The 20992-nt window shown below is 44.3% G+C and overlaps 1 pseudogene; it reads left to right on the plus strand.

The window, feature by feature from the left end:
- Nucleotides 1-484: 484 nt before the first annotated feature.
- Nucleotides 485-12185, plus strand: LOC126913724 (ubiquitin carboxyl-terminal hydrolase 42-like; annotated as a pseudogene).
- The last annotated feature ends 8807 nt before the right edge of the window (nt 12186-20992 follow it).

Below are 20992 nucleotides of genomic sequence, written 5' to 3' on the forward strand. Positions count from 1 at the left end.
CCTTTGTGCACATGAAACAGAAAAGCGCAGGCAGTAAAGTAATAGTGTTCCATTACTAACGCGAGCAACAATTATATATAAATTGCAACAATTATCTATTAGATAATAGGTAATAATTAATAGATAATTGCAAAGCTCCAAAAATGCAATAAATAACTGATTCCCCTCAGAGAACGTCATTTACGTTTTTATATTAAAAAGACTCCAGAGTTGTAATGGATTAAAATCCTGCGAAAGTGAAAGAAATGGCATCAGCCACTAGTTCTGCAGAAGCTAAAAGTAATACTGATAGAGTTTTGATGGAAATTTTTACTTTGTGTGTTTAGTTTGGGGATTCCTTTTAAATCTCCTACCAGCAATTTAGTTCTTCAAGGCTGTTTCTTTGAGATTAAGTGACAGGACTTCTACTACTCTTTTCTTCTTGGAATGCTTCTTGATATTCTTACATCAACCAGAGCATTTGTCTCTGTCGCAGATGAGAACAATGACCATAGTTAACAAGCCCAAATCTTCAAATTCTGAAAAGCCATCTTCAAGGCGGTCTGGCAAATCCAAGAAACCGAGTGCTAAAAAACTGATGTCACGCACCGCAAACTGGGGCCGGATACCAGCTGCAGAAGATTCAAGCCAAGTCTCTGTGGCCCAAGGATGTGGAGGTGCTCTTTATTGTAGATCATCTGAAAAATCTAAGCCTTTTGCCCAAAGAGATCTAAGTAAGTGTGCGCTTTATCCTGCCTCCATTTTCTTCAAAACAAAAGTAGAAAATGCAGTTCTTACTTGTTGCACTGATAGAGAATGGGACTACTGTGAATAAAGACTTCCAAAGGATTCCCCTAAGGCAACTGAAGTGACCGATGTTACAGAAATTAATTTTGATATATTTGCAGTCGACAGAGAAATATGGGGAGCTTTTTGTAATGCACAGATTCATCCACGTCTTTTCCATTTTGCAAAGAAAAGTGTTTGATTGTTGCCATTCACAGCTTCCGTTATTCACAGGTTTTTGAATGCTAACATTGCTCAGGAAAAGATCTGATATTTGTAGGGGTCCCGTCATTCCTAGTTATTTGTTTTTACATTGTCCTTGCATTTATTACCATATAATTTCAAGTCTAAGTTTGTGGTTTAAGTTATAATAAGGAAAAAAGCAGTAGTTGAGGTAATCAGGTTAAAGATTATAGATGGAGAGGAACTTGGCGTTAGATACTAAAAACAGAATGGCAGTTAGCCTTGCCTTAGAAAATTAAAATGGTTGACTAAACTTTTTCTTCCCAAAACATTGTGTTGACCAGCCAATTTGAATTTGGCGGTATTGAAGCTGTCTGCAGTAAGTTTTTCTGTTTTGGATTGTAGCTAGTTCCTCTGGGTGCTCCTGCAGAATAGTATTTTTACTATACCTATATATACTTTATATATTTACTATACCTATATATACCTAATACCTTTCTTAGAAACAAACAAACAAAATCTCTTTTTAAATATAACTTTCTTGCAGTCATTGATGATGGAATTGCTCCGCCACAAAGGATTCTTTTTCCACCTGAGAAGATACGTCTGGATTGGCAAGAAACACAAAGTGTTGGAGTCGGCCTGTACAACCTTGGCAACACATGTTTTCTTAATGCTACTCTACAGTGTTTGACCTACACCCCCCCACTTGCCAATTACATGCTTTCTCTTGAGCACAGCCGGTCATGTGAGTACTTTCTAACAGTACTTTAAATCTGTTGGATAGCTCTGAAGGAAAAGAACAGCAGTGATTCTGTGAGACAAACTTACTTGCCTGATTTTTATCTGTAGAAGCTGGCTTTGAGCATTGTATCAGCAGTGGGCTCAGAATAGCATATGGAGTGCGTTTAATGCACCATGTGTGTTTTTGTTTGTTTTTTTTTTTTTTTTAAAAGGATCTTTTCTTGCTTCATGGGAATAATGAAGTGCATTGGACAGTAATGCATTTAATGAACATTTGGCATTTGGGCTATTTGGGCTTCCTGCTGCTAGAAAGGCAATAAAATTTAGGATGTTGGCATCATAGCTCTTTAGTCTTCACAGCCTAGGTTCCATAATGCACTACAATAAATGGTCTGTTCGTTGTTGAACCAATTAAAAAAAAAAAAACCAAAACCTAGAAAGCAAAATGAGCTGTTATGAACATGACTAGATTTTTTTGTGGGACTGTATTAAAATCTAGACTGATTTTGTCCTAAATAAAATGTTGTACTATAAACTACATGTTGTACTAAACGGGTATGCTTTTTAGGCTGGTATCTTTGTATTGATACCTAGAAATTTAACTGTTTTCTTCCTGTATATAGAAATTGTTTCAGTTAAGAATCCTGTTGAAAAAAGGAGGGCAGAAGTACTATTACATACATTACTTTAATTTTTCCTTTCTCCCAAAGGACTCGTAGCTCTGTATGATGAAGCTCACCTGACAGCACTGTGCTGAAAATAACCCACATTCTCTTAATGCTGTATCATCAATGTCAAATATTCTGTCCTCATATATTTTGCAGCCTGTGGAGTTGACATTCCTGTCAGCCTTTACAAACGTGACTTTGCAGTAGTCTGTTAGATTTCTCATCACAAAATGCACTTGAATACAGGCTTAATGGCTATTTTTATTCTAGAAAGTTGTGCGAAATGAAATGTTAGGAGACTGTTGGGACATTGGCATCCTGGGAGAATAGAATGTAGCAAGGAGAGTGGACATTGTATCTGTAGTTTAAATGTTACTTATATGTTTGTTTGTAGTTATGTGTATTTTCGCTAGACTGGGATGCTTTCTTCTTTCACTCTTCAGGTCGTGAACAAGATTTTTGCATGATGTGCACGATGGAGACTCACATTAACCAGGCCCTGCGTTGCACTGTTGATGCCATCGAGCCTACGCGTGTTATCAGTAATCTCAGTCGTAAGTGGCTTCGGATGCGTTTCTTTTTCGCTATCTTGTGATCTTCAAATAATTATTTGATGTGTATAAATGGTTTTAACAACACTCTAAAGAAGAGCGATTTTAGAAAGACGAGAATTATTTCATTTTTAAATGAGGTAAATACTGTCATCTTCTTATTTAGGAATAGGACAACATTTCCGTTTGGGCAGTCAAGAAGACGCACACGAGTTCTTGCGCTATACTGTTGATGCTATGCAGGAAGCGTGCTTGAACGGAAGCACCAAGTAAGCATAAACAAATTCACTTTGGTACGTTCTCTAGCACCTTCTAGTCCTTTATTTACTATCAAAAAAAATGATCTCTAGCACCTTTTAGTCCTTTATTTACTCTCAAAAATGAAAGTCTACGTCATCCTTGGTTTTCATAAAACTCTTGGAAGAGTTAACTGTGTGCCTTAAATCTTCTGAGGTCTGATTATAATTTATTTCCAGATTGGACAGATCTTCTCAAGCTACCACCATCATTCATCAAATATTTGGAGGATTTCTAAGATCAAGAGGTACTTTTAAAAATATTGCTGTCCTTAGAACTGATCTGTGTCTTTTGTCGGTAGTAAAGCAGTCTGTAGTTTGTCTAAAGTAGTATCTATCAACGACTTGAATTTGGACAGTTAGTCTCCTTCACATATTGTGAAGCATTTCTATTTTGCTTCCAGTGAAGTGCTTGAATTGCAAAGCAGTTTCGGATACGTATGAGGCATTTCTTGATATCACTTTGGATATAAAGGTAAGATGTTTTGTAAATATAATTCATGATGTTGTACATGTATAACTTTCTAAATTAAACTTGTTTAACTTAAAAAACCAAACCACATACAATGTTAAAATATAAGAGCTTGGTGGTGGTTAGAAAGTGGATTGGACTTTGTCCTTCTGTGGAACCCCTGTAAATAGTCTCCACATTTGCATTGGGTTTAAGCTGAAAGAATTTTACGTCTGCACAAATTATGATACTGTCATACTTTGGTTTGTTCTACCTCAATATACATCTAATTGTTAGACTGCGGGATTTGTTCCCAGTATTGATGACAAAGCACACTATAGATGCTGTCTACGTTACTGGAAAATGATTGGCTTCAACGTAAAATGACTTCCAGGTGAGGTAAATGCTGAGCATGCTCTTTCTGCCTCCTTCTTCACAGCGCTCATAGTAGATCGCTTAAGTATGTATTAGTCAGATTCTCTTATAAAGTACCAGCGCGTCTCTGGAATTTTGAATTTACAGTGACTTTACGCTCTTCTTTCTCGCCCTCTAGGCGGTTTCATCATCTGTTACCAGAGCTCTAGAACTATTTGTGAAACCTGAAGAGCTGGATGGAGAGAATTGCTATAAATGTAGCGAGTAAGATTATTACTAATTATGTCTTAATCCTAGCTATTAGTTTTATGTATTGCATGACTTAGAGCATAAGTTATCCTTTAACTTCCTTTAGAAATAAGGAGACGCAGCTTGGTTGTTGTTGTTGTTGTTGTTGCTTCATTTTGTAGTAGTGGTGAGCTGAAGCAAGGAGCTATGGAGAATGATTTGGAGTGGAAGGCAGCAGCAGGTTCCTGAAGGTCCTAGCGTTCACTGTGAAACAAAGTTAGATTGAGTCTCAGGGAATGTGAGCTGGCTCTGTGGTAATTAATGTTAGCAGCCTGTGCTGGCTCCCTAAACAGCGTCTTGCACAGCTCTTGAACTGTGAAAGCTGTCGATGTGGACTCGTGTCTGAAATGAGCTCCCTTAAGCCTAACCCGTGCCACAGGGAAAGCCTATTGAGTTCAGGCGCTCTCTGTGCTGATCAATATGTAAGATGTTTCTACGTATGTGAGAAAAACAATTGAACATTTGTATAAGATGGTTTGGCAAACCAAGTTGTTAGTCAAACATCCACTCAGAAAAGCACAGAGTGCCCGGCTCAGTTCTGTAGGATTCCTGCCTGACCCTCTAAATGAAAAATGCAGTATCCACTTCTTGTTGTTGGAAACTACGGAAATTAGGGTGTTGAATCAAGAGCGTCCAATAGGTTATTAAAGCAATTTAATCCCAGGTTCGTCTTAGCCTGCGGATCCTAGAAAGCAACATGCAGTGTATTGAGGATTCTCATAACTGATGTGTGAGGAAGAGAAAGAACTGTAATAGCACCCCTCACATCTGAATTGCATGGTCCTTCGTTAATGTGCTCTTTGAGGTGTGATCGGGTCAGTCACACATAAAGCCAGACTTTTCCGTCTTTTTGTGAGTTTAAAAGGAAAGGCCTTGCACATGTACAGTACTTTTTCCATTGCTGATAAACTTTTATTAGTCTTATATATAACTCATTTTTAATATTTTTTTTATTTTATAAAACTCTTATTTCTTTAAGTTTTTTGGAATTGACATTTTCTTTTATTTTTCTACCACAAATTCTTCCAATAAAGAGGACTGCCTCTAAACTCTGGATCTACTTACAAGTTTTGTGGAATTTTATAAAACACTTGGATTTTTGTTTCTTTTGAGGGGGAAGTCTTTCTTGTTCATAGGCATTCCCTAGGGGTTTGGAATTCCCTGGCTTGTATTTTGACATCAGAATTGAAAAAGAGATACTTTCATTCTTTCTATTTATTAGCTCTCAGCAGTACTTTTCTTGATGTAAACCGACCAGTTCCAGTTGTTCTCTGGGCTAGTGGTTAAATTTTACTGCTTACACTGTAGGTCCTACCTTTGAGCGGGCAATATATCAAACTTAATTTTAACTCTTTTGTTTCAAAGGATGGCAGATGGTTTCAGCATCTTTCCAGACAACCTCAGTACATGAAGACTTACTACTGTTAAATGTCTCCCTCCTGTAGAATGACTGTGTGCTTCTGTTGTATTTTTGATGTTGATAGACGATCTGTTTTGGAGATTATTTGCAGTTTCTAGACCTGGGGACCAAGGCTCTCTTGTTCCACTTTCCGTATTTGTATTTCCCTTGAAAGCTGAAAGAATGTATCCAGGATTTGAGTTCAAATAGCCACTTTTGTATACCAGAAATGGTACCTTGCCTTACAACCTGGTAATAACGCTTTCGTGAGAGATTCCTGTTCCCGCTATGCTCTGAGTTGTTGGGAAAACTTACCTTCTCCTCTGTATTAACAAACGTGACATGCAGTGCATGGGTTTATGAAAAGAAAAAAACAAACATATTAGGCAAGTAAATATCATTCAAATAGCATAAGCATGCGTGAGACATTAAAACGAGTTTGTTTTGGGGGCGACAAAGAAGATGCTTTCAAACACTTGTCTCTGTTTGTTTTTAAGGTGTAAAAAGATGGTTCCTGCATCCAAGAGATTTACCATACACCGTTCTTCCAACGTTCTCACAATATCACTGAAAAGATTTGCAGATTTCACAGGTGGAAAGATCAACAAGGTATATTTACCGCTGTAATGCAACTTTATCATCATGTAATGGGACATCCCCCAAAGCTGAAAGTTGTTAATATTTTCAGACAATAATTGTAGACTAACGACTATGGCTTATTCTTTCTCTTAATATCGGTAAAGTTCCTGCTTGACAAGAAGCATACACTTTCCTCTGACAAGGCTAATTCATCAGAAAACAGTTCTCTGCAACTTCTAGTATTAAACGTTGTTTATGGGAAGGCTTCTGTTTAGTGAATCAAGAAATATATTCACATAATTCCAGTCTGTGTTTTTTGGAAGTGTTTTTCTCTGGCTAGTCCAGGAAGTACTCTGGGATAATTTTTCTATCTTCTTGGTCTCTCTTTAGGAGGTAAAATATCCTGAGTATTTGGACCTTCGAGCCTACATGTCTCAATCAAGTGGAGAACCACTCCTCTACACCTTATATGCGGTGCTGGTGCATCATGGTGTCAACTGTCGCTCAGGACACTATGTATGCTCCATAAAGGTAGAAGTCAACATCATTTCTAACAGGGTAAAGGTTGTGCTGGCAAACCAGTTAAAGTGTTACTAGTAGTACTGTTTCTAGGGAAAAAGATTTCCTTATATGTTTATTTGACACGTGTGTATTTTGTTCCTATCTGTGATTTGACTTGGAAAACATGCAATTCATCTAAAGATATCGTTGTCTTCATTTGCAGGCTGGTAATGGACTTTGGTACCAAATGAATGATGCAAAAGTAGTCCGTACTGACATTAAAAGAGTTCTTGGTCAGCAAGCTTACTTACTTTTTTATATCAGGTAATAACAACTATTAAAATGTGTTCAGAAGAGATTTACTCTCCTGTTATTGATATTTTTCTTTTTTGCAAGTGTTTTTCTTTCTGTCCCAGGAAAAGATTATTATTTATCTAATTCAGTTCTGTCTAACCTGAAATTCTCTGTGTCATTTGTTTATCTTTTGTTGCTTGGCCTTAAACTGCAGCAAAATTGTGTAAATTGCTCTATATGTGTTATCTGTAGCTGGCTAATTTAGACAAGGAGAGAAATGAAGGTCATCTGTGGCGTAAGAATGAATTATTGCTCTGAAAGTGATAGTCATAGTAGGAAGACTGTTACCTACTTTTCAGTTTGTAGTCTTGGCTAAGTCTTCTGTAGAGAAGGCTTCCATAGCGTATGAACTGTTCCTATAAAATTACAGGATGGGATTTAATCCAGGAGTAGGCTGAAAGAAAAACTAAACTAAGATCACTGCTCTTTTCTGAAGGCGCTATGATTTGACACTCGGAGAACGTGCTTTTTACTTACCAGCACCATCTTATCCCTGTTCATTCCCCCCTGGTCAGCGGGGGGCTAAGAGTAAGCAGGCTGGATTTATGGGACCCCGACTTCCTCCTCATATGATTAAGGTAATTTAGGGAAGCGGGAGGGCAGATAATGGCACCAAACGGATAGTGGGGGGGGTGTGGGGTTTTTTGTTTGGTTTTCGGCATCTTAGTTTTGTTTTTCCTTCCCACGCTGCAGCTTTCTTCACAGCCCTCATGCTACAGCCAGAGTCATTCAAACAGTGGTTACTGCTAAATTGCGCAGCCATGCGACTCCATCACTTTAGACCTCCTAGACAGCTTTGTAAAGCACAGAGAGCTACGCTCTTTGACAATTTAAGTAGAGTGGACTAATCCTCGAATCGTTTAAAAGGACTTGTTTTTCCTATCGACGTCACTTTGGCTGAGACAAGGAAACCAAATTGTCTTATTCCTGAGCACCAGAACAATTATTGCAGGCTTTTCGGGATATGTTTCAAGGGGAAACTAAATATATTTGGGAATAGCTTTAGGTAATGTTAAGTTGTTTGGATGGTTTTCAAAAATGATGTTAATTTGATACCAATCTGCAGTAAACCAAAAGCAGGAATTAAATACACTTATTGGACTTGCATTTATCTTTAAAGGGCAGTGTTTTTTTTTTTTTTTTAGGTGTTAAGAGCATTTGTAGAAATACTTAGTAGGAGAATTTCATGTTTAAAAATGTTAAATGCAGTGTTTGCATTAATCCATCTTGCAATTTCTTCTTTTTAAATCCAGAATTCAAGTCGTTTAAATGGAAATGGATCCATAAAAGAGGATGCAAATACCACTGGTGTCACCCTAAAAAGGCCATCTTCAGCACCACCAATGGCCTGTGTTCAAAAACAGACGATTACCAGGCCTTCAATTACTGATACGTAAAAAAACAGAAGATCACCATCAGGATTCACAATAAATTGCCTGCTCGTCAGACTGTGTCACAGCCTGACTTTCTTATCAGTGCTGTGGAGGATGTAGATCTCTACAAGGCTCTTCCTTCATCCACAATTACAAATTCGGTAAAGCAAATGAAGCAAATACAAAAAAAAAAAAAAAAAAAAAAAAAGAGTTTCTGCTGAAATTTTTGTGGAGCCAACAGGGAATGGAAATCCTAAACTCAGCTCTGATAACACAGTCCCTTACGGTGCAGAATCTTCAGGAAAATCTGAGGAGGAGTCAAAGGGCTTATTTAAAAGGAATTGCAATGCAATGTCCTCTAATGGAATTTTGGTTGGAAAGGTAGTCCGTACATTGCAGAATTCCCATCCTTCCTGTCAGAATGCTGATGAAGGAAGATCCCAGCATGAGCTGCCAAAAACTGATTCCCTGAATGGTGCTATTAGTTTAGTTAATGAATCTAAAGAAAAAGAAAACGGACTGAAAACCTTCTGAGACTTGATGATTCCACTTGCCGAGTTGAACCTGTTTTGTGAAACCTTCTGAGATGTCAGCTTAAGCTCTTTGAGATAAAAATTCTTAAGTTTCAAAAGTGGATTGCTTAAAACATACAACCGAAAGCAGTCTTGCTTAGCATTTAATGTAGAAATTCTGACAAGACTAGTCCTCAGTACTACTACAAATAGTATTTTTTTCTGTCTGCTGACTTGTGCGTTTTAATTGCAGATACCTGGAGCTATGCCTCCAGTCCCTGGAGAAGTCATCATGGAATCCCTCACAGCCAGCCAGTTGAACAGCTTGTCAGAGGAAATAAGGTAAAATGAGCACAGTCTGATTAAGACAAGATTTTATGGAAGTTCATTGCGGTTTTATCTGTCTACTAATACTATTTAATGGAAGGATTTAAATCAGTAGAATTCCGTCCTGTATGTCCAGTGTTACGAACAGAACTGATCAGCACTGTGCATATCACTCTGATGCAGGTTGGCCTGACGGAGAACTTCTGTTTCTTCATAGGATGTTTTTCCATTTTTCTCCATTGTCTGGAGAAACATTGGCTGTTCCCCCGTCGCCCCCACCCCTTTGTTCTCAGAGCAGCAGGTGGAGGGAGACAGAAATGTGTTTTCATTTTGTGCAGTGTCCCGGGACCTCCGAAATCTACTGAGAATGATGAATACCTTGAACAGTACCAATGTGATGACCGTGGAGACAAGGAGAAACCAAGAAGATCAAAAGAACATGAACTGATTTCAAAAGAAAATGTTTTCTACATCAAAGAGTCTTCTGAGACTGGTGAGAAATTGCGGCAAACTTCCTCTCTAAAGTCTGACACTGAATGTAGTTCTAAAAACCTTTCCTCCTTAGCTATTACAGATAGATGCCAAGATACAAAGGATGAAACCAAAAAAACTGACAAAGAGCATTGCCAAGAAAAAGGGAACATTCTCCTACTGAAGAGAAGGAGAGTCAAAAAGACGGTCATTCCAGCAAGAGAAGGTGCTCTCGGAGTGTGGAAGTTGTTAAGCAAAAGCGTCACAAGCAGGAGTATTGTGAGGGAAGCAGGTACAGATCTTTCCACAGTGAAAGAAACAGCCCTGATAATGGCAGAAGACCAGTAAAATATTCAAAGTACAGATCTCGAAGCAGAGGAAGATCAGAACAAGATAGCAATAGATATGACCATTGCAAAGGGGAAGGAAGTTGGAGCAGAGAAAGATACTATCAAGATGAACCACGGAGATGGGAAAAACGTCGATATTACAAGGATTACTATTCACCTCATGCAGCAGGAGACAGTAGAGAGAGAAAGTTCTGTGATGGTGATAAAGGCTTTGACAAATTGACTCAAACTTCCTCCAGCAGGTCACATAAGCGTTATCATCACAAAAGCAGATGGCCTCACGGTTCCCTCTTGAGAGAGGAAGATGTACATGACTTTAGCACACCCAGAGCAGACTCACATCGTTGCTCAGTACCTCAGCAACATTCTGGAAAACATTCGTGTGAGAGACATGCACTTCCACCTGTGTCAGCTCATTTGGAGAACTGTTGCCAGAAAAAGGCAAAAGAAGGAAACAGAAAAAGACAATATACTCGTGCAGAAGGTAGTGGAAGTGAAATAGAAAGGAAACACAGAAAGATAGAAAAGGAGCTTTTAGGTGGTGAAAACATGAAAAAGTATAAGAAGTTCTAGAAGAAAAAGAAGTCTGAAGATAAACACGGAGAGAAGGATTCCAAGTAAGCAGGGATTCCAGCATAATCAGCATTTTTTTTCCTAATTCTTTTCTGGGTGCTTCTCATGTTTTGTTTTTTTTTTTTTTTTTTTCATAGTTTCTAAGTTATTTAGATAGCATAATCTGGCTGGGGATCATGACTGGGGATCATTAGGTTGATCAGTGAAGATAGGAAAGATATTGCTGAATTGTGTCAGAGCACTAGCTTTGGACCACGTAGTTTGAATCACATCTGCACACCATTCTGGATTAGGTTAAAACACTTTTTTTTGTTACTTGCACATATTCCCGAGCTAGCCATTGTTAATGATCTGTGTACCAAGCAGGACCTATGGTCCTTCAATCTGAGGGCTTAAGTTTGCTGCATCTGAAGGAAGTTACATGTGCACAAAGTACCACAAAATAGCTGACATGCTGCAAACAATACCTTTCTCTCCCACACTTAAGGTGTTTATAAACATTGATAAGATCCCCTCTCAGTCTTCTTTTCTCAAGGCTGAACAGAAAAGACAAAGCTCACAAAATAGCTGACATGCGGCAAATCATCCCCTGTGGTAAAATAAATAAAGTTTCATATGTGCAGCAAGTGCCACATCTTTTTTTCTCTTTTTAACTTGCACGTTTCTTTCAGACTTTATGATTTGTATTTCTCTGCGCTCCACTTTGACAATGCCAATCGCAAGCGTAACAAAAAGAAGAAAAAGGAGAAACATCAGGAAAGTGAAAGGCTTCTTGGAATACTTAGATCCTCGTTTCCAGAAGAAAACCCGGGAGAAGAAGGAAGAATCCCATCCTCCAGATGGCTCTTTATGAGAGCAATGCAGAAGTGAGGGCAGTAAACAGCCTTACAAAGAAGGGAAGCCTTCCAGTGCAGGTGAAAGCAAGAAATGCAGCTCCATCGCATCCAGCGAGTATATTAAAGGTAAGCGGCTGCAGCATGTTTCTGGGATTCCTTTTAGGTTAATGCAGAGAGATTTATTTAAAACAGTCTTTAAATGCTTGATGACTGAAAGGTCTGCTGGATATTAAAGTATGTTTTGAAGAATATGTTTCAAATGTTGTTTTTTCAGCTATGTGGGGAGAACAGATACAGTGGTTATGAATATTTTGGCTATTATTCAGAACAGCATGTGGAGGGATATGTAAAATATGTAAGATGTAAAAATATAGAATATGTAAAAATCCTGCTATTTTTCTACAGTTTGTGGGATTTTTTTTGGTCTTTTTTCTTTTTTTCCCTACTGTTATAGGTTTAAGAATATAGAGAAATGCGCTGATGGAAGCCATGTAAAGAGTCTCCAAATCTGCATTGGGTTTAAGCTGAAAGAATTTTACGTCTGCACAAATTATGATACTGTCATACTTCTTGGTTGTTCTACCTCAATATACATCTAATTGTTAGACTGCGGGATTTTTTCCCAGTATTGATGACAAAGCACACTATAGATGCCGTCTACGTTACTGGAAAATGATTGATTGCTTCAACGTAAAATGACTTCCAGGTGAGGTAAATGCTGAGCATGCTCTTTCTGCCTCCTTCTTCACAGCGCTCATAGTAGATCGCTTAAGTATGTATTAGTCAGATTCTCTTATAAAGTACCAGTGCGTCTCTGGAATTTTGAATTTACAGTGACTTTACGCTCTTCTTTCTCGCTCCTCTAGGCGGTTTCATCTGTTACCAGAGCTCTAGAGCTATTTGTGAAACCTGAAGAGCTGGATGGAGAGAATTGCTATAAATGTAGCGAGTAAGATTATTACTAATTATGTCTTAATCCTAGCTATTAGTTTTATGTATTGCATGACTTAGAGCATAAGTTATCCTTTAACTTCCTTTAGAAATAAGGAGACGCAGCTTGGTTGTTGTTGTTGTTGTTGTTGTTGCTTCATTTTGTTTAAACAACTGGTGCACTGAAAGAATCCCAGCTTTCTCATCCATCAGAGGGGAACCCTCTTCAGAGTTGCCAGCTCTATTCAGCTCCTTTGTCCCTAGGGAAAGTGATCCAGGGGATCTCATCCACTAGGTCTTTCAATAGCTTGAAGTTCAGTCTTCGAAATTTCAGGGTCCTGACTTTGCTCTTTACCAGGTCCGTATTCCTCAAGATCACAAACTCAAACAGAGTGTGGTCACTGCAGCGCAGACTGCCTCCGATCTTAACCTCTTGAATGAGTTTGTCTTCATTGGTGAGCGCCAGGTCCAGTAATGCTTCTCCTCTAGTTGGTTTGTCTAATACCTAATACCAGGAAGTTATAGTCAATGCACTCTAGGAGTCTCCTGGATTGCTTACAGCCTGCTGTGTAGATTTCCTAGCAAACGTCTGGGTCTTTGAAGTCCCCCATCAGGAAGAAATTGTGCAAGCATGATGCTTGTTGTAGTTGAAGCAAGAAGGCCTCATCAACAGGCTCTCTTTGATCTGGTGGTCTGGAGTACATCTCAACCACAAGGTGTCCTTTATTGGTGCGGTCCTTAACTTTCACCCACAAGCTCTCAACCTGCCACGGCTGTTTCTCAGAGGCAACTCTTCACAATCAGTCCCTTCCCTAACATAGAGGGCAAGCCCCTCCCCTCCTTCCCTGCCCCTCTCTTATGAAGAGCTTGTAGTCCTCCATGCCAGTGTTCCAGTTATGTGATCCATCCCACCACATTTCCATGGTAGCAATCAGGTCCTATATGTCTAATTGCATCATGATTTACAACTCTTCCTGCTTGTTTCCCATGCTGCATGCATTGGTGTAGAGGCACTTCATCTGGGCAATCAGTCGCATCATGTTTTCAGAGGAACCCTTCCTGATTGCTTTGGGATGGTTCACAAGTATTTCCTGCTGTTTCCTGAAGTGACAACATTCCCAGGTTTGCTTTCATCCTTCAGAGGTTCATACCCTTCCCCCATTGCATCTAGTTTGAAGCCCTTCTGATAAGCCCAGCCAGCTTGCTCCCCAGAACACTCTTGCCCCACCTGGTCAGGTGTACCCCATCTGCTGTCAGCATCCCAGAGAGAGCACTCGGGTGTCCAGTGAGACCCCCCTCCTGCATGCTGGGGCTGCTCCGTCAACTCCAGTGAGGTTATGAGAAATTGGCGGTGAGGCAAAGAGCTATCTGCTGGATCCTTTATTGACCTTTATTACACAGGGGCCCTAGCTTCTCATGTAAAGGAAGTCTCTGGCTTAGAACAAAAAAAGATAGATTGTGAAGAAGGAGGAACACTAATAACATTTTGTTATGAATATTAATACAAAGAAAGATGAAACAAGAAAGCAAAGAAACAAACAAACAAAAAATGAATATGGACAAAGATACCCCAAATTTCATCCTGTCAAAGAAGAGTTCTGGGCTGATGTAGACCATGCCCCAGGCAGCAGGCTCTGGGCAGCAGCAGGACCCTGCCCTGCCCTGCCCTGCCGTGCCGGGGGGGCTCCTTCCACCCGCAGCTTCTCCCCGCAGCCCCCGGGCAGCTCCCCGGGCAGGATGAGTGCTGAGCCTGGCAGGCGGCAGAGGCCCTGCCCCGGCACACAGCCCCTGGGGCACAGCAGGGACCCTGCTCTGCACCACAGCCCTGGGCACCCCTGCCTGCACCCCCGGCTGCACAGCCTGCAGCCGGCCCCAAGAGAAGGGAGCCCTCGGGCCCTGCACGCTGACCCTGCAGCACACAAGCCCTGCGTGCCCTTCAGCTCCAACACCGAGCGTCCTCCTGACAGCTCCCATCGGCTGAGGGCTGTGCCAGCTCCAGGAGAGCCTGGCAGGGTGCGCAGCGGCATTGCCCTGCACCCACACACTTACCGTGGGGAGGTGGCTGTGAGGATTTCTCCCTCTGCCAGCTCTCCTCTGCCTTCCCCCCCCAGGCTGCCCTGAACCTCTCTCCCCCTTCTCTCCTCTCCCCATGCCAGCTGCAGGCAGTGCCCCCAGCCCTGCTGCGCCTGGCAGAGGAGCTGCTCCTGGGCAGAGCTGTCTCTCTGCAGTGCTGCCCGCTTGCCAGGAGCTCCCTCCCTCCATCCCACGAGCCGTCCCAGCTCAGCAGCACAGGCCCAGCCCAAGGCTTTTTACTGACCCCCCCGGTGGGCTGGGGCAGAGCCCAGGAGCCTCAGGCACTCAGAGGAAATGGAAGACCTTTCTCAAGTAGAGAACGCAGATGCAAACACCAAAGCCTCTCACAGCGTTAATGAGTCCCACTGAGGGACATTACTGACAAAGCCTCCCCATGGCCTTCTTTGAGCAGAAAAGTGCAGGCGGTGATGATGGGGAGACCAAGGCCAAGGAAAGGTGGCCCTGATGCTGAGGAAACCTTGATGTGTGCCATGAAGTCCAACAGTCGGGCCCTGACCTCAGCTTCTGGGAAGGGAGATCCTGTCCCTCCGGCGGGGTTTAGGGCTCTTCTTGGGTCAGTTCAGTGTGGGGATGGGCAATGCCAAGTACAAGGCTACAGGGGGACATCTCCTAGGCTCTTGGAGGGGGATGAGGAGGCATTGAGACCCTATTGCTGTAAGGATGAGGTGTCTCCTCATAGGCATCCATGACAGAGACAAGAGCCAGAGCCCAGCAGACAAAGATGTTGACTCCGTTGGGGGCTTTCATCTTACAAAAGATCATAGACCATAACCAACACTTGCTGTCCTATGCTGTTGCATGTCTGCACCTGTTTTCCTGCAGGACTTTGGTATCCACACTGCTTCCCCTCGTCCATATCTCACCTGAGCACCTTCCAGCCTTGACTGATGTCTCTCCATCTGCCCTCAGTAATCCACAAAACACAAAGCCAGGGGCTCTGGGTGACCTCTGTCCTTAAATAAACCTTTCTCCTCCACCTCAGTCCCAGTGCCCGCAGCTGCATTTTGTGATATTCATTCTTTCTCATGCTCTGTCCTACTGTGAGGAAAAGCACCCACATGTCTGAAACCACCCCTCAAGCAGTCTCTGCATACTTCTGTACTGCCTGGAGACTCCATGCCAAAGGGCCAAAGGAGCCCTGGTCTCTCAACCTCTCCATCTCAGGTGCTTCAAGCCCTGAAGCCCACCTTGGCAGACCTCCCCTCCGCACTCTCCGGTTTCTCTGCACTCCTCCAAAACCTGGAGCCGCACCCTGGGACACACTGCTCCAGAGGTAGCCACAGCAGCACTGAGTCGAGAGGGACGATAACCCAAGTGGTCTTGGTGGCCCCCGCTGCCCCTAGTGCAGCCCCGTAAGGAGCTGGCCTTGCTCCCTGTCAGCATGTCCCACTGGCTCCTATGGTGTCCTCGTAGCACCCAGGCCCTTTTCTCCAGGGTCCCCTCTCAGCTGCTCACATCCAGCCCTGCCCTGATGGATGCAGGTATTCTGCCCCACGTGCAGCACTGGCCACGTCTCCTTGCCACCTTCAGGGGCTTTCTGTTGGCTGAAGGCTGGAGATTCCCAAGGTCCCCCTGCCCTGAAGCTCCATTTTGTCACCTGTTCATGGCTGGGTGCAGATGGCTCACTCTGACTGTGGTGACTCTCACAATATAACAGATGATAGAACAAGGATCAATGGTTTGAATCTTAAAGAAGGGAAGATTTAGATTAGATATGAGGAAGAAATTCTTTTCTTATCAAGGTGGTGAGTCCTAGGAAGAGGTTGCCAAGAGAAACTGTGGATGCTCCATCCCAGAAAGTGTTCAAGGCCAGGCTGGATGGGGCTCTGAGCAAGCTGATCAAGTGGAAGGTGTTCGTGGTCATGGGAGGGGTGTTACAATTACACAATCTTTGAAGTCCCTTCCAACCCAATCCACTCTATCAGTAGATGCTCAAACATCAACCATCTCCCTGCAGCCCTTCTCTCTGCAGGGCCATATCCCAAAGGAACCCTCCAAGCAGGTCCCTCAGCAGGCCCAAGTCTGATCACCTCAAGTCCTCTGCTTTGCCTTGTTCCCCTCTCTCAGCATCCTCAACTCTACCTTCTCACCTCTTTCAAATCCCTGAGCACTTCATGTTGATTTCTAAGGATGAGGTCCTGCAGGTCACCTCACCTCACTGGCTCCTCGGTCACCCGTGTCAGCCAGATGTCATCAAGGAGTTCCCAAACCCTCCTGGAGGGTTTGTGTAAGGGTATGCAGAAGCAGAGGGTCTGCTCCTTCCAGGCTTTCTGGTCAAGGACCCTTTCCAGTGCACCAAGGGATGCTGATAAGGAGAGGCAAAGGTGGGAGCCAGACCTGGTCAGTTGTGCCAATTGATAAGGAAAGGGCCAGAATGTAGGGATGCTTACTCACACAAGGCTGTCTGATTGAGGAGTTCGAAACTGAGATAAGAGTAAGAACGGGCAAAAAAAAAATAAAAAAAAATTACTACAAGACAGAAATGGGCTCAGGTGGCCGACAAGGCCATCAGCAGTTTGGCTTGGGGTTGTTTAGCCTAGAGAAAACAACACTCAGGGCAGACCTTATTGCTCTCCACAACTCCCTCCTACGAGGTTGTAGCAGGGTGGGGGTCGGTCTTTCTCCCAAGCAGCAAGCAACAGGAGAAGAGGAATTGGCCTCAAGTTTCACCCAGGAAGGCATGGGGTGGATATGAGGAAAAAATTCTTCCCTGAAAGGGTTGTGAGGCCTTGGAACAGGCTGCCCAGGGAAGGAGTTGGGTCACCGTCCCTGCAGCTCTGCAAAAGACGTGTAGATGTGGTGCTTGGGGACGTGGTTTAGTGGTAGACTTGGCAGGGCTGGGTTAGCGCTTGGGCTTGATGACCTCAGAGCTCTTTTCCAGCCTAAAGGATCCGACAATTCTATGATAACAAGCACAAGTGCTGAGAGACAGAGCTGACCAAGCAAACATAGAGACAAGGACAAGACACAAACCACTGAGGATTCTTCTTAACAGAAGAGTAGAGAAAGCAGCTAGAAATAGAAGATCTTTTTAGAAGAGAACTTTCCAAGCTAGAGAAAGAGGAAAGCATATGTGTGTAACTTACAAACTTGAAAAAGAAAGGAAAAGCTTGCTAAACACTGACAAGAAATACACAAAGAAATAAAACCACCAACACTTTAGACTAAAACTTCAAGAATGATTTGGTATTCGTTACCTTGTTGAGGTTAACGGAAGTTGCCAGAAATATTTTTTTCTAGGGGTATATCTGATAAATTATCTTAAATTTAACTGTCACTGACAAACCTGTGAGTCCAAAGAAATAGATACTCAGTGGTGTCCCAGTAGGCAGGAGGACAGAGGTGGCTGTCACCAAGGCGTCACAATGGGCAGCGGGGCAGCGGTGGCTGTGTCACCCAGGCGTCACAGTGGGGCCGTGACACGGCAGCCCAGTCGCGATAAAAGGCCCCTGGTTGCGGGCAGGCCCCAGTCGGGATGGAAGCCCCTGGCAGCAGGCAGCAGAGGGCAGAGCAGGGCAGGACAGGGAGGTGAGTGCGCGATGGAGCAGGGGCTGAAGTGCAGGGCGAGCCTGAATGGTCCAGGAAACGATGTGGGGAGGAGATGCTTGTGTGCTCATCACAGTGCAGAGATGACGCCTGGGTGCCTCAGAAGATGCCCGCGGGACTCAGGAGACGCTTTCTTGCTCGACGGAGGTTCTGGGCTATGGCAAGAACAATGTGGGTGCTCCCCAGGCTTCTTAGCTGCTGTGTGCAGATGCTCCCTGGGTGTGCAGGGAGCTGCTTGGTTTCTCCAAGAAGACAGCTGGGTGATGCAGAGATTGTTTTGGATGTGCCGGGAAGATGGATTGGTGATCCTGGACGTTTCTTGGTGGCTCCAGAGAAATGCTTGAGTGCTATTTGGGGATGCTTGTGTACCCTAGGAGATGTGCTTGTGTGCCCAAGGGAGAGGCTAGTTTGATCCAGGGTAAAGCTTTGTTTCTCCAGGGAGGCTTTTGGGTGCTCCAGGGAGATGGTTGGGTGGCTTTTTGTGTGATGCTTGGCTCCAGGGAGATGCTGGAGTGCTGTGGGGAGAGGCTTGGTTCCTGCTCTTTGGTATGTGTGTCCCCTGGGGGATGCCTGCATGAGCACGGGGACATACTTGAATGAGCCTGGTAGGTACTTGTGCAGCCCTCGGAAGCTCTTGGCTGCCAAGGGAGGTGCTTCCCATCTCCAGTGAGATGTTTGTGTGCCCCAGGCGGTGTTTTGGTGCCCTGGGGAGATGCTTGCGTTCTCCAGTGAGATGTAGGACTGTGGTGGGAAGATTCCTGTGTGAGGTGCAATGAGGTGCTTGGGTGTTCCAGGGAGGTGCTTCTGTGCTGCAGGGAGATGCTTGGGTGACTGGGGCAGAACTTTGTGTGATTAGGGGATAGGTTTTTGTGCTCTAAGGTGCACCCAAACATTCCCCAGACCATTCCCCATCTTGGGAGCACGCAAGCATCTCCCCGGACCACCCAACTATTGTACTAGGAGTACCCAAGCAGCTCCCCAGAGTACACGAGCATGTCCAAGGAGCATTCAGGCACCTCCCTAGAGAAGACATGAACCTCCCTAGGGAAAGAACCAGTCTCCCTTGGGAATACAAGCATCTTCCTGGAGCACTCTCCAGGACACCCAAGCCTCTCCCCAAGGAACATAAGCACCTCTTGAAATCACCGAGATTTTCCCCAGGGCACACAAGCCTTGTGTTGGAGTAGACAAGCATCTCCCCAGGACACCTAAGCACTACCTTCTACCTGTGAGGCATCATCCAAGGGCATTCCAGCACCTTCCAGGAGATCCCAACATCACCCTGAGCTCACAAGGTTCTCACTGGGTCAGCCAGGCATCTCTCTGGAGCACCCAAGCATCATTGCAGGGCATCCAGACATGACCCTTTTAAGGACCCAAGCATTTTGGGTAGACCTGTGCGGTGCCAGGGGTTGCACTTGATCATCCTTATGGGTCCCTTCCAGCTCGGGCTATTCTAGGATTCTATGATTGCCCAGCAGCAGCAAAGCATCTCCCCAGGAACACAGATATTTCCCTGAGGCACCCAACCATCACCCCTGAGAACCCAGGCATCTTCCTGGAGGACCCACGCAGCTCCCCACAGCACTCAGGCACCCCACTGCAGCGTTATTGAAACATCTCCCCAGGGAAGCCAAGCACATCCCAAGGTACTTTGATGTCCCTCCGGAGCTCCCAAGCAAGTTCTTTCAGCATCTCGGTCGGTCAAAAAGCACCTCTGTGAAGCACGCAGAGACCTCTCTGGAGTACCCTAACTTCTCCCTGGGCTAGGAGAGGTAGATGCCCAGGATCCCCAAGCATCACTCTGTGTCACCCATCACATCCTTGGTACACACAAGCACCTCCCCGTGCTGCACAAGCAATTTGCTGAGGCAGCCAAAGATCTCCCCAGAGCACCCAGTCACCTGCCTGGGGTATTCAAGAACCTCCCTGGAGCACCCAAGTCTCTCACCAAGCCACCCTGGTGTCTCTTGGAGCATGCAAACCTCTCTGTGCAGCACCCAAGCGTCTGCCCCAGGCATACTTGCACATCCTAGAGCCTTTTCCTGGAAACACAAGCACCTCCCTGGGAGCACCCAAGCATATCCCCAGGCCACCCAAACGCCTGCCTGAAACACCCAAGCATCTTCCTGTGGCAGCCAGGCATCTCCCTGGGGAAACCAAGCACATACTTGGAGAGCCCAAGCATCCTTCTGAGTCTCCATCTTTTCTCCGGGAGCAAACCAAGGGGCACCAAAGGATCACCTGGGGGCACCCAAGCTTCTCCATGGGGCACCCAGGAGCATCTGAGGAACACCCAAGCACCTCCACACAGCAGCCATGCACCTCCCTGGAGAAAGCATGCGTCTCCCTGGGGCACAGAAGTGTCGTCTTGGAGCTCCACAACAGCTCCCTGCATTCTTCAAGCATGTCTCTGCAGCACCCAAGCAGCTTCCCACATCCCCAAGCATTTCAGCACGTCACTCAAGCACCTCCCTGGATCCCACAGGCATCTTCCCCAGGTAGCCAGGCATTTCCCAGGGATCTCAGGCATCTCCCAGAGCACTCCAGCATCTCCACAGGCCACTGAAGCACTTCCCTGGTGAAGCTAAGCACTTCCGTGGAGCACCCAGGCATCACCCCAGGGCACCCAAGCACCTCTCCTAAGTTCCCAAGCATAGCCACAGGGCACTAAGAAAATCTCCTTGGATGACACAAGCATTTCCTCAGAGCAAGCAAGCATCTCCCTGGAGTGCCCAAGAACCTCTGGAGTGCCCATCCATCTCGCCAGGATCCCAACTCTTCCCCTGGTGCTCGCAAGTAATTCCCTTTGCACCCAAGTATAAA

This window comes from Cygnus atratus, unplaced genomic scaffold, assembly GCF_013377495.2.
Source record: "Cygnus atratus isolate AKBS03 ecotype Queensland, Australia unplaced genomic scaffold, CAtr_DNAZoo_HiC_assembly HiC_scaffold_42, whole genome shotgun sequence".
In the NCBI taxonomy this organism is placed as follows: Eukaryota; Metazoa; Chordata; class Aves; order Anseriformes; family Anatidae; genus Cygnus; species Cygnus atratus.